Source organism: Arvicanthis niloticus, chromosome 1, assembly GCF_011762505.2.
Source record: "Arvicanthis niloticus isolate mArvNil1 chromosome 1, mArvNil1.pat.X, whole genome shotgun sequence".
In the NCBI taxonomy this organism is placed as follows: Eukaryota; Metazoa; Chordata; class Mammalia; order Rodentia; family Muridae; genus Arvicanthis; species Arvicanthis niloticus.
The window spans coordinates 107,216,300-107,229,709 of record NC_047658.1 but is presented as its reverse complement, the minus strand read 5'-3'; the positions used below and the strand labels follow the sequence as shown (position 1 = coordinate 107,229,709).

Genomic DNA, 13,410 nt, shown 5'->3' with positions numbered 1-13,410 from the left:
TAAGTGCCTACAAAAAAAATGGAGAGAGCATACACTAAGAACTTCACAGCACACCTGAAAGCTCTAGAACAAAAAGAGGAAAATTCACCCAAGAGGAGTAGATGGCAGGAAATTATCAAAATCAGGGCTGAAATCAACCAAGTAGAAACCAAAAGAACTATACAAAGAATCAATAAAACCAGGAGCTGATTCTTTGAGAAAATCAACAAGATAGATAAACCTGTAGCCAGACTAACCAGAGGGCACAGAAACAGTATCAATATTATTAAAATCAGAACTAAAAAGGGAGACATAACAACAGAAACTGAGAAAATTCAAAAAACCATCAGATCCTACTACAAAAGCCTATACTCAACAAAACTGGAAAATCTGGATAAAATGTACAACTTTCTAGACAGATACCAGGTACCAAAGTTAAATCAAGAGCAGATAAACCATCTAAACAGTTCCATAACCCCTAAAGAAATAGCAGCAGTCATTAACAGTCTCCCTACCCAAACAAGCACAGGACCAGATGGTTTTAGTACAGAATTCTATCAGACCTTCAAGGAAGACCTAATACCACTTCTCTTCAAACTAGTTCACAAAATAGAAACAGAAGAAACACTACTCAATTCGTTCTATGAAGCCACAATCATGCTCATACCTAAACCTCACAAAGACTCAACAAAGAAAGAGAACTTCAGACCAATCTCCCTTATGAATATCATGCAAAAATACTCAATAAAATTCTCACAAACTGAATTCAAGAACACATCAAAATAATCATTCATCATGATCAAGTAGGCTTTATCCCAGGAATGCAGGAATGGTACAATATTCAGAAATCCATCAACATAATCCACTATATAAACAAACTCAAAGAAAAAACCACATAATCATCTCACTAGATGCTGAGAAAGCATTTGACAAAATTCAACATCCCTTCATGGTAAAAGTCTTGGAAAGATCAGGAGTTCAAGGACCATACCTAAACATAGTAAAAGCAATATACAGCAAGCCAGTAGCCAACATCAAACTAAATGGAGAGAAACCTGAAGCATTCCCACTGAAATCAGGTACTGGACAAGGCTGCCCACTCTCACCCTACCTATTCAATATAGTACTGGAAGTCCTAGCCAGAGCAATTAGACAACAAAAGGAAGTCAAAGGGATACAAATAGGAAAGGAAGAAGTCAAAATTTCAATTTTTGCAGATGATATGATAGTATACTTAAGTGACCCTAAAACTTTAATCAGAGAACTCCTAAACCTGATAAATAACTTCAGCAAAGTGGCTGGATATAAAATCAACACAAACAAATCAGTAGCCTTCCTATACTCAAAGGATAAACAGGCTGAGAAAGAAATTAGGGAAATAGTCACAAATAATATAAAATATCTTGTTGTGAATCTAACCGACCAAGTGAAAGATCTGTATGACAAGAACTTCAAGTCTCTGAAGAAAGAAATCAAAGATCTCAGAAGATGGAAAGATCTCCCATGCTCGTGGATTGGCAGGATTAATTTAGTAATAATGGCCATCTTGCCAAAAGCAATCTACAGGTTCAATGCAATCCCCATCAAAATTCCAAATCAATTCTTCATAGAAATAGAAATAACAATTTTTAAATTCATTTGGAATAACAAAAAACCCAGGATAGTGAGAACTATTCTCAACAATAAAAGAACTTTTGTGGGAATTACCATCCCTAAGCTCAAGCTGTATTACAGAGCAATGGTGATAAAAACTGCATGGTATTGGTACAGAGACAGGCAGGAAGATCAATGGAATAGAATTGAAGATCCAGAAATGAACCCACATACCTATGGTCACTTGATCTTTGACAAAGGAGCTAAAACCATCCAGTGGATAAAGGACAGCATTTTCAACAAATGGTGCTGGATCAACTGGAGGTCGACATGTGAAATGATCCATTCTTATCTCCAGATAAGAGGTGTGTAGCAAGCATTAGGCTACTTGGGGGCAAGCATGTCATGGTCGGCAGTTGAGATCCTAGAAAAGCAAAGGTGTTTGAGGAAATTTTTGTCCTAGAAGGCACCTTTGGTCTGTTTTGGATGGCTGAAGAAGGAAAACATCATGTTAATTATGTATCTGGGGTAGGCAGCAACAGTTTGTCTGTAAAAAGAAACTAGTTGTTAATTAAAAGCTGAAACTGGTGATCAGCACGTTGGTTTAACCTGTGGAAGTAGATTAGATGACTTTTGAACCTTCAAAAAATCTCAAAAGTTGAAAAAAATTTTGGACATATATCATGAGTGTTAGAGAGAAAAGAAAACATTTAAACATAAACAAGAAAATTTTCAGTTGAAAAGCACAAACGTTGTTTTAGGTGTTCCTGTTAGGGAGAAAAGGAAACCTTTAAAATTTTTGGTTTAAAAACAGGAAAATTGTTGCAGGTCTTCCTGTTGGGGAGGACAGTAATTTCGGGTTTAGAAGCAGTAGGGGAGGGTCTAGCTCTGCCATGTGGCATCTGGGTGCTCTGGCAGAGAGGTCCTATATTCACCCTTTATTTTTCTTAGAAATCTTAAATGTAGAGAAGGAGAAAAAGGCTAACCTTGACGAAAGCTTAGAGGAAGAGACATAGAGGCTTGATAGGAGAGCCAAGAGTCAGAAGGAGTGAGAGGCTGTGTCTGTGGGAGAGACACATGAAAGCTGGATTTGAGCTGGCAGCTCTTGGGAGAAACTGGCAGGCAGCATGCAGTTTCTCTAGGCTCAACCTGGAGTTTTTAGCCGCACAAAAGAAACTGTCTAAGGAACACAGGGTGAAGGGAGCAAACAGGGTTTGCTTCAGGCGGGCTGGCTGGGCTAAGTAGCTCTAGCTGGTCGAAAATGATGGAAGAGGAGGGGAAAAGCCTATGTTAACAGGCTGTGCATGAAAGACTGACCCCCTGAGGGAGAAACACTGGGGACTAGAGTTCAGAGCCAGTGCTCTTGAAAAGCTAGCAGGCACCCCTGGGGGGAGGGACAGAGAGTGAAGATTAGGAAGTTGCTGCCATCTTGTTGAGTTGGAGAACACATGGGGAGAGAGAAAGAAACCTACACTAGCAGGGAGCATGCAAAGACTGAAGTTGACTCCTGAGAGCTCAAAACAAAAGGGGAATCTCTCACCTAAGAGAAAGTCTTAGAACAAGGGGAGGGTCACAGCAGGTGCTGTGGCCTGAAAGACAGCTGTTAGCTGTGAAGAAGCCCCCTCTGTGGAGCTGGGGGGATGGGCAAAGTGGAGGCTAGGGAGTCTGCCATCTTGCCCTTGAGCTGGAGAGGGAGAGACAGAGAGAAAGAGGAAGAGAGAGAAGTTAAAGCAGAGAAGCTGACCAGGAACACATGGAGAGAGAAAGAGAAGGGCCTAGTCTTTTGAACCAGGCAAGAGCTAGTGATAGTTAAGAGTTAGAGAAAAGATGCTAGCAAAAACCACCTGGAGAAAGAGAGGGGAGAGACAGAAAGAAGCCTGCCTAGTCTTGTGCACAGTTACTGTCCTGGAGTTTCGTGAAGAGGCTTTTTTTGTGGGCACCAGTGGGGGGCACCCTTGGAGCTGTCTCTGCCCGTGTCCTCTACCACCTGTAGGGAACGATGTAGGCCTGTGCATGGGCGTGAGTCTGTGTTGTGTTGAGGGTCCGTGTGTCTGTCACAGCTCAGTTGACTGGAACTGTGGCTCAGCATGGCAGAAGCAGAAGTGAGGGATCGTTGACTGAGTTGGTTCCACACTGCACGGGGGGTGTGTGCTATGGGCCCCATCCAGTGGGGAGACTTCTCACTCAATCTGAAGTTTTGTGGGGTATGGAGCTGTTGGATGGGGACCCCCAGGCAAGAAAGCTTGTGGGGATCGACTGGTCTCAGACTCCTGGGCTCCCAGGTGCTGCTGAAAGCCATGAAAGAGTTGAGACTGGGGACATGCAGTCTGGACCTAACTCTCCTGTGAATGATCTTCTGAACAATCTTCATTGTGGTCTTGGCTCTCAGGTACAAAGACACATGACCCAGGGCTTGGGGAAGACCTCCCATGGGGCAGAGGTTGCCTTGGGTTGCATCAAACAGCCAAGGCTATCCACCACATACAAGTCAATAGTTCTTCTTGTTGGCAGATAACTGTAGCTGGACTTTTGGCTACTTTATTGGGTTTACCCTTCTTCATCTCAATCCCTTCCAACCCCCAACAGTAGGTAGATGAGAAAGGTTAGAGGGCAAAAGGAGCATAGATCTCTTTATACTACTTCCTGATGATTAGGCATGTCGAGTTCCTTGGGGCAAGTCCAATCTTCATTGTCCAGATATCTCCAACCAACAATCCAGCAATCAGCAAACCAAAAATTCAGCAACCCAGCAAACATCAAAAACAGCAGGAGGAACCAGCAGCAGCTGAGGAAGGAGCAGCTGCCATAGCCTATTGGGGCTCTGGCATTTTTATAATCCTCTCAGAATCCCCAGATTTCCAAACATAAACTGTCTTCAGTTGGTAGAATTGTAGAAACTTAGAATTAATTAAAAAAAAAAAAAAAAACCCTCTGATTTTGGTTTTAAACTCAAACATTAACTTCCCCCAGGAACACATCCCAGGAGAAACACATTTCAGAGGCTCAACAAACATTTCAGAGGAAGAAAGACCCAAGATAGGAGTTTATTAGCCCTTAACACAGTAAAACCTAGATAAATAGAAGCTATTTAAGCTGACCTTCTTTATTAGCTACTTAGCAACTGAGCCTGAGAACTGCTGTTAGAGTTTGGCCTTTATGGTTAATGTTTAAGAAATAATTATATAACTGCCTTTATAAGCCCTGTAAATATGGTATAAATGCTTCCCTCAATTTTTGGCTCAGGGCTCTTCTTGCCTTCATACAAGAAAACCCCAGAACCGGCTATTATCAATTTATCAATAAACCTCATGCGATTACAGTGAGTCCCTTCTGTGAGTATTTCTGGGGGAGCATGTCCCGTGTGTTTGGATCCTTAGACTCCAACAGAATCACACCCCTGCCAGAGCATGAGACAAATCATTTAGCTGCTGTGGGCAATCCAAAGTAGCCCCATATCTCATACCTGGGATTAAAACAAAAACATTACATAACTGAGTTTTTAAAGAAACCAAAATGCTTACTACAAATATCTCTGAACCCTGAGCAGCAAGCAGAAGTCTTTCAGACTGAATTGTGTAATGAGACTATGAGGGACCTTAGACCTGGCTGGCTTCTCTCCCAGCGTCTGAGCATCTGCAACATATTGAAGACTGTCACTTAGGAATTCAACTAGAAAATTTCTTAGTTTCAGAGGGCCATGGGAAGAGCAGTGTGTGTTTCCTAGAAGCAAACTTCTCCTGGGCATGTCTTGTTCTATGCAGAGCAGCTGTAGGTTAGTTGCATGTACCCCGAAGATAAGCATTCCAGAATATTCTTTGCTTATTAAATAGTAAAACCAGTGGGGTGTAGAACCTTGGGAAACTGAAATGTTAAAACGTAAAACTTAACCAAGAAAGAAGAAAAGAATAAAACCTTCTTTGAGGTAAGCAGCTATATCAGAAAGGGCTCATTCTTCATCCTGCTTCCTATGGCCCTAGGCAGAATCCCTATGTCCCACCTTCTATGGGGAGAGGGGAGCCTAGCCTGACAAAGAGACAAATTATTATTTGCAATACCTAATACAATGTGTATGCTATAAAAATTGTTGTCATATTGAAGTTTAAAGAAATTATGATAAGAAGAATGTTTGTACATACTTAATACAGAATGTAATTATCTGGGAGAGGGACAGGATTTTGCTTTGTGATATAGACTGACTTTGAACTCATATCTATCTATCTATCTATCTATCTATCTATCTATCTATCTATCTAACCGATTTGGGACACTTAAGATCATCATGAGGGTCTCCTGTGTCAGAAAAACATGGATGCATACCTGTAAATACTTCTGATGTCTACAGAGGATGTCTCACAGGTTTGTTTTCTCTATCTATCTATCTATCTATCTATCTATCTATCTATCTATCTATGTATGTATGTCAGGCCTTGGAAGGGTATCCTGGTTCTTGGGTTGTGGGTTTGGCCACACCCCCAGAACCCAGGCTCCTGACATGAGGTCTGATCTCCATTCAACCTGTGCCCTTCAGTCACATAGGATGCAGGTTGAGGGCATGATTAACAGGTCTTCACCTCCAGAGATTAAAATATTAATGAGTTATCTAAAGGCCAGGGGGGCGTAGCTAATTAAGTTGTTCCCTCCTCTTTTCCCCCTCCCTATAAAAACCAGGCTTCCCTGGCTTTTAGGGAGAGCGTGAACCATCTACACCCATTCACCACCCCATGAACAATAAAAGCTTTGTAAAACTGGACTCCACGTGTCTCCTGGGCCTGCTGCCAGATTCCCGGCCTTTGGAACCCTAAACCTTCCCGATGCAGCCGCTGGCCGGCTTGTCCGTGGTGGCTTTGTGAATGTGGGACCCTCCGCCAGTGGTGTGGAAAGCCCGCCCGGGACCCTGCTGCCAGACCTCTGTGGGACCCCCCCGGACTCCCCCTGCGAGGTGTTTTTTCCCCACAGCTGGCATGACCAACATGTGGTGCAAACACCCACATGTCTACAAGAACCATCCTGGCTGAGTCTGCTAAGCAAGTATACTTCCTGCGAGGCGTGGTGCCAGAGCTCTCCTGGTCCTCTCTTAGTCTATGCCAGCCCATTCCCTGCCTCTTTTCTGCCAGGCATCCCAAGACCCTGCAGATGGTGGCCAATCTCTGTGCATGGACCTGTCACCATGCGCCCCCACAGTCTCCGTCCTGCTGCACACCCACCCATGTGGCAGCTGGGGCCCAGAATGGAGATTCTCACTTAGAGCCCTGCCCCTGCCCCTGCTAAAATCAAGCTGACTTCGCTTCCTGCCCAAGTGCAAGCCCCACTGAGTCCGCTTGGTGCTGTGTGAGTGTGCCTGCTTCACTTCTGCTCCTCTGCGGTAGACCCAGTCTTTCTGAGACATCCACCCCTGACAAAGGACGGTGCAGACCATTGACACAACAGAGATCCACACTCGTGCACCCACGCACAGGCCTACATTGTTTCCCACAGGTGGTGGACAGTGCATGCAGAACCAGCTCCACAAGCGCCCCCCGCTGGTGCCTGCAAAAACTGTGAGTAACATATCTCTCTGTCCACCCTACCCCCTCTTTCTCACTCTTAGCTACAGTCTAACTCCTGCCTAGTTCAAAAAGACTAGGTCTCTTTCTCTTCCCACTTGTTCTCCAGCTCAAGGGCAAGATGGCGGTGGCTTCCTAGCCCCCCACTCTTCTTATCCCCCCAGCTCCACAGAGGGGGCTCCTTCACAGCTAACAGCTGTCCTTCAAGCCACAGCACCTGCTATAACCCTCGTTCTAAGACTCTTTCCCTTGGTTGAGAGACTGTCCTCTCTCTCAAGATCACCAGCTCCAAACTCTAGTCCCCAGCGCCCTGCCAGACAGCTAATCTTCCCCTGTTCCCCTGTCATATGCAACAGGCTACAGCTATTTGGCTTAGCCTGCTTGCCTGAAGCAACAGGGCGAGACCTTGCTTGCTACTCAGCCCTGTGTTCCTTAGCCAGCCTATGCTTCCCCTCCCCCTCAGTCATTTACAGCCGGCTAAAGCTACTTAGCTCAGCCAGCTTGCCTGAAGCAGCAGATCTAAAATCCTGCCTGCACCCTTTGCCCCCCATGCCACCTGCCAACTTCTCTCAAAAGCTGCCTGGCTCCAATCCAGCTTCCACGTGTCTTTCCCATAGACACAGACTCTCACTCTTTCTGACTCTTAGCTCTCCTATCAAGCCCCAATGCTTCTTGCTCTAACTTTTCTTCAAAGTTGGCCTTTCCTCTTCTTCTCCACATTTAAGATTTACCGGCTAAGAAAAAAAGAATGGGGAGGACAGGGGGCCTCTCTGCTGAAACACCCAGCCACCACGTGGCAGAAGAGCAACCACATGGCCGAACAAGCCCCTCCCCCACTGCTTCTTCTCCCCAACAGGAAGACCTACAACAATGCTGGTAGTTTCCAACCAAAAATTTTTGCTTTTTCACCTTTTGTTTTAATGCTTCCTTTTCTCTCTAATACTCATGATATATGTCCAACATTTTTTTCAACTTTTAAGATTTCTTCAAGGTTCAAAAGCCATCTAATTTACTTCCACAGGTTAAGTCAACATGCTGATCACCATTTCTTGAGTCATAATTAACAACTAATTTCTTTTACAGACAAAGTATTGCTGCCAATACCAGATATATAATTAACTTTGTTTTTCTCCTTCAGCCATCCAAAAACAGACTCAAAGATAACTTCCAGGAGAGACCATGATGTGCTTGTTCCCAAGCAATTTAATGCTCAATACCCAGTCTTTACAGAAATCTCTCTGCCAGAGATGCTGCTTCCCTGCTGTGATTATCCTACAGGTACACCCACAGATCCAACAGAGGCCATGCCATCTTTTGAAACCTGCCTGAGATGCCAAGCTGCTTTCTCCCAGCCACCTTGTCTGACTGCAGACTCCAGAGACACGCTGAGATCCAGAGACAGCACCACCTCCTGGAACCTGACAAGCTGCCTCCTCCCAGCCACCTCGTCTGACTGAAGACCCAGAGATGCACGCCAAAACCCAGAGACACTCATTACAGAAGACAGTTCCAGACCTTCCAGCTACAGATAAACTCTTTTTACCAAAGTCACATAGCTAAAGTTACATGTTAGTGAGAAAAACATAATGTGTATTTAGATTAATCAGATGTCATTACCCTCAAACTATACAACCTATATTTAATTGTTTCAATGATCCCCTGCCTTCCAAACCCTACCCTCAATTCCCATTACCCTTGGCTTAGTTATGCTACACTCTCTGGCCTGCATAGTGTTTTCTTTTGACTCCCTCATCCAAAATTTTCACTAAAAGAGAGTGAGATGTCAGGCTGTAAAGAGATGGTTTGGTCTCCCCGGTAGAGCACTGGGTTTGAGGTAGCCAGGGACCCAACAGGACATTGCCTGTCAGGGATGGCATATATCTTCCCCATGCTCCCGGATTCCAGATTACTCCATGTGGTCCACAGCTCTCATTAACCTGCACCTTGCAGATTACAGGTGACACAGAGTTTTATAAAAGAAAAGAGAGTGGGATGTCGGGCCATGGAAGGGTATCCTGGTTCTTGGGTTGTGGGTTTGGCCATGCCCCCAGAACCCAGGCTCCTGACACGAGGTCTGATCTCCATTCAACCTGCACCTTTCAGTCACATAGGATGCAGGTAGAGGGTGTGATTAACAGGTCTCCACCTCCAGAGATTAAAATATTAATGAGTTATTTAAAGGCCAGGGAGGGTGTAGCTAATTAAGTTATTCCCTCCCCTTTTCCTCCTCCCTATAAAAACCAGGCTCCCTTGGCTTTTGGGGAGAGCGTGAACCATCTACACCCATTCACCATGCCATGAGCAATAAAAGCTTTGTAAAACTGGACTCCACGTGTCTCCTGGGCCTGCTGCCAGATTCCCAGCCTTTGGAACCCTAAACCTTCCCGATGCAGCCCCTGGCCTGCTGGTGGCAGCTGTGTGAATGTGGGACCCTCCACCGGCAGTATGGAAAGCCCGCCTGGGACCCCGCTGCTGGACTGCTGTGGGACCCCGCCCCTCGAGGTGTTTTTCCCCCACATATCCATCTATCTATCTATCTATCTATCTATCTATCTATCTATCTATCTATCTATCTATCTATCTGATTTCTGTCTACTAGCTACTGGATGTCCAGTCCCAAGCCTGTATCCATACAGATAATTCGTACTTGTGACTTTTTTAGTGTTTGGGAATTGAAGCATTCTCTGCCCCAATGGAGTTTATGAGCCTTATTCACAAATACAAAAAAGTGCAGTGGACACATATTGGTTGTGATTCAGGAGTGGTTGAAGCCAGAGCCCTAATACGGGTTCTAGAGGAGGTTTAGAGGGAAACCTCTCAGCAGCAGCTCCTGTCTCTAGCCTGTCTTTCACCATTAATGTGATGCTCATTAATGTGTTACTCTATCTGGGAGACTTGTCTATCATCCCCTTCCTCTGAAGGGGCAGCATGCAAAGAATTCACCTTAGTTCCCCAAGCAGGAAGAATTTTCCTGTACTGCATCTGTCTCTTGTCTTTATCGGCACTCTAGAAAGACTGTACAGGTAGCAATCTCCTCATGACCTCTCTGGAGAACATGTGCCCAGGTGGGTTGAGATGGCATCAAGGGAATCTTTAAGTCGACATGGCATTGTGGCTCACCTCTCAGACACCTAAATCCTGATATGGGGAGTTTGTCAATTGCTACTGGCCTCAAAGACATTTGGTAGTGCCTCAGCTACCATTGCAAGAGAAAATATAGGATGTCTACTTCAACCTGTATTTTAGATCCATAACAAATACTCTATAATTGAATTTCCCAGGCAGGATTTGGTACATCCTTTTACTAAGTGTACTAAAATTTATCTGTGTTTCTTTTTTAATTTCTAATTTTATTGTCTCATATATTATGTTTCTACTGCCGTTTCCCCTCCATCCTAGCCTCCCAGTCCCTATCCATTACCCCCATCCACTCTCCCTCCATTTCCTTTCAGAAAAGGGCAGGCTTCCTAGGGATATCAACCAAACCCGTCATATTAAGTTGCAATAAAACTAGGCTCCTCCCCTCATATTAAAGCTAGATGAGGTAACACAGAAGGAAGTAAAGGGTCAAAATGCAGGCAAAAGAGTCAGAGACCGCCCCTGCTTCCACTGTTAGGAGTCCTACAAGAGGACCAAATTACACAAGTGAAACATGTGTAGAGAGCCTAGGTCAGACTGATGCAGGCTTCTTGGTTGTTGGTTTAGTTTCTGTGAGCTCCTATGAGCCCAAGTTAGTTGATTTTGTGGGGTTTCTTGTGGTGTGTTTGACCCTTCTTATTCCTACAATTCTTCCTTTTCCTCTTCTGTGGGATTCCCCGAGCTCCATCTGTTGTGTACTGAGGGCTGCTTCCATCAGGTGCTGGAAGACTGATGACAATTATATTAGGCTCCTGTCTGTAAGCAAAGGTGACACAAACATTGTGAGAGTGATCGACAATGACTGGTTCAGTTTTAGAACCATGCCACAGAAAGAGCCTACCTTTGACACTGCCTGGAGGTCCAGAAACTGGAGGCTGGATATACTAGAGACCCAGGACAGAACCAAACATGATTGGAAAAAAGAAGTCAATGAAGTGTTTCCTAATGATATCAGGGCTTCTTTTAAAACTGGCAACTGGATCTGGACATGTGGTGTTCAGGACACCAGATAAATAGCCTGGACATTGGCCATCGACAGTCTTCATGAAATTTAGCACAGGCTGGACAAACAGATAATGTCTTGAGAGCCCTGTGGCTGGGAAGGTAAAAACACAGAGTGAAGGTTTATCTCAGGAAGAGGTGCATACACCTGCCAGTTGTGATGGGACATTTATCACATTGACATTGATTTTTCTGGTTGGTAAATGAGCCAACCAGCATAACATAATCTTGCCACGTCTCTCTTCTCATATGACCCTAGCGGGATGGTGATCTGAGCAACTCAGAGTAGTAGGAACTTCACCAACATGCACCCAACACCTTGAATCTCTGGGACCAAGCTCTAGTATAGAACAGGATCTGGTGGAAGTAGATGAAGCACTTTCATTGGCAGTCTGAATCTTATTTTCATCCTGACCTTGGCTGAGGGCACTGTACCACACTGTGTACCTGCTGGTGAGGCCACAGTGGTGAATAGTACAATAGGCTCAACTTTGTCCCAGCTGTAGAGTCATGGCTCACATCCAGGGAAAAACTCAGTACTCACCGCACTCTGATTGCCCAAGTCAGGTTACAGGTTGTACTAATTGCTAGTACACATACTCTGGCTGGCAATGGCATCTGACCTGCTTTTTTGTGGTCCCACTTGGTTCAAGCACATGTTGGAGTGGCATAGGACTATTAGAGTTTAGTGCTTCAGGGTCAGCCTGAGATCCTTGTTTGTTTCTTCTGAGTCTGGTTGAGGACCAGCTTAGTTGCTGTGGCTTAGAATCTAAGTCATCTGAGACACCCAGACAGCAAACCTTGACCCCAAGGAGGGCCAACCTTGTTTCTTGGGTTCAGGCTGTGTCCTAGGTACCTTGCCCTGGTCTGATGGTTTAGGGAGAATGAAGCTCCTGGAATGGAGGTGCAGGACTTACTTCTGTCACTTGGATGGCAACCTGCAAGAGAGTGTGTTCAAGAAAATGAACACACTGAGTCTGTCTCTGGAGAGTCTGTCATTGGCTTCAGGATCTGAATGCTATATTTTACATTCCTGGCCAATAGTTGCATAGAAGCAGAGTCCCTCACTGCACTCTCACACCCTTCACAGCCCTTTGCTGATTTTATTTTCATTCCTAGCATCACTACATGTCAGCTTGCTGACGCGTGGCCAACTCTGTCTCCACGGAAAGTCAGGTCCTTGATGCATATGAAATTTGCTCAGGGACTTGACAAAATGGCACAGCATCAACCCACATTCAAAAGCTATTTCCACAGGCCATATCCCTAGCTTGCTCTTTTATTCAACTCATGAATCAAGAGAGTAGAAACTAAAGAGATTGTCCAGAACTCCTTTTTGTTATGGAGTTGAAGAGCCACATTGTCATAGAGATTACATTGGATCTGTCTATTGAGTCTGTCATCTGTAGGTTCTGCACGTTACTCCCCAGACTTTGAAGCCAGAAAACAGGTATCAAAGCAAACCCTCCATACTGCCTGGTAAACTGCACAGCCTCCCTTCTGCTTGTATTCTTCCAGCACCCCCTACTGTTCCTACCACAATAGAAGTTAACCTGTCTGCTGGTGAGATTGTTTCCAGAAAGGATTTACAGAAGGGGGAGATTAGCAGCAACACTTCAGGGACTGGGGACTAGAAAGCATGGGCTAAAGGGAAAAGGAGAAAGCCCTCTGTGTTTCTCTATGGGTTCTGGGCTGCCATGATGGGAGGAACCTTTTTCACCACATATGCCGAAACAAAGAGCCAAGAGTCCATGGACCGAGTCCTCTGAAAGCACAAGACAGAATAAATGTTTTGAAAAGATATTTTGGCCACAAGGATCAAGTGCTAAGTACTGCAACATACCTAATTTGTATCACAAGCCCTGGCATGGTATAGCCTTTAGGAAGAAGAAGGAAGGAAGTTGATGAAGAATGTGTTTAGTCTGGAAAAGATACAGCATCTTCTCAGCAGCAGTTGCTGCAGATGCTGCCCTTTCTCTACTGGATTGAGGTCCCACCAGTGTCTTAGTAGTGGCCACTGATGAACTTCTTCCTCCTCCTTCCTCCTCTTCCTCCCTGATGTTCTTGGAGTGTTTTAAGAAAGTTATTCAGGAGTAACTAGTTAATGCAAAACAAACTCCTTTTTTTTTCTTACTGGTTTGGGTTTGTTTTGTGC

General features: G+C 44.7%; 1 long non-coding RNA gene across 1 annotated transcript; it reads left to right on the top strand.

The window, feature by feature from the left end:
• Positions 1 to 5,139: 5,139 nt before the first annotated feature.
• On the top strand, positions 5,140 to 8,824 carry LOC143434426 (uncharacterized). Its single transcript, XR_013103892.1, has 3 exons — positions 5,140 to 5,494; positions 5,846 to 5,928; positions 7,048 to 8,824. It is a non-coding gene; the product is annotated as an uncharacterized LOC143434426 (long non-coding RNA).
• The last annotated feature ends 4,586 nt before the right edge of the window (positions 8,825 to 13,410 follow it).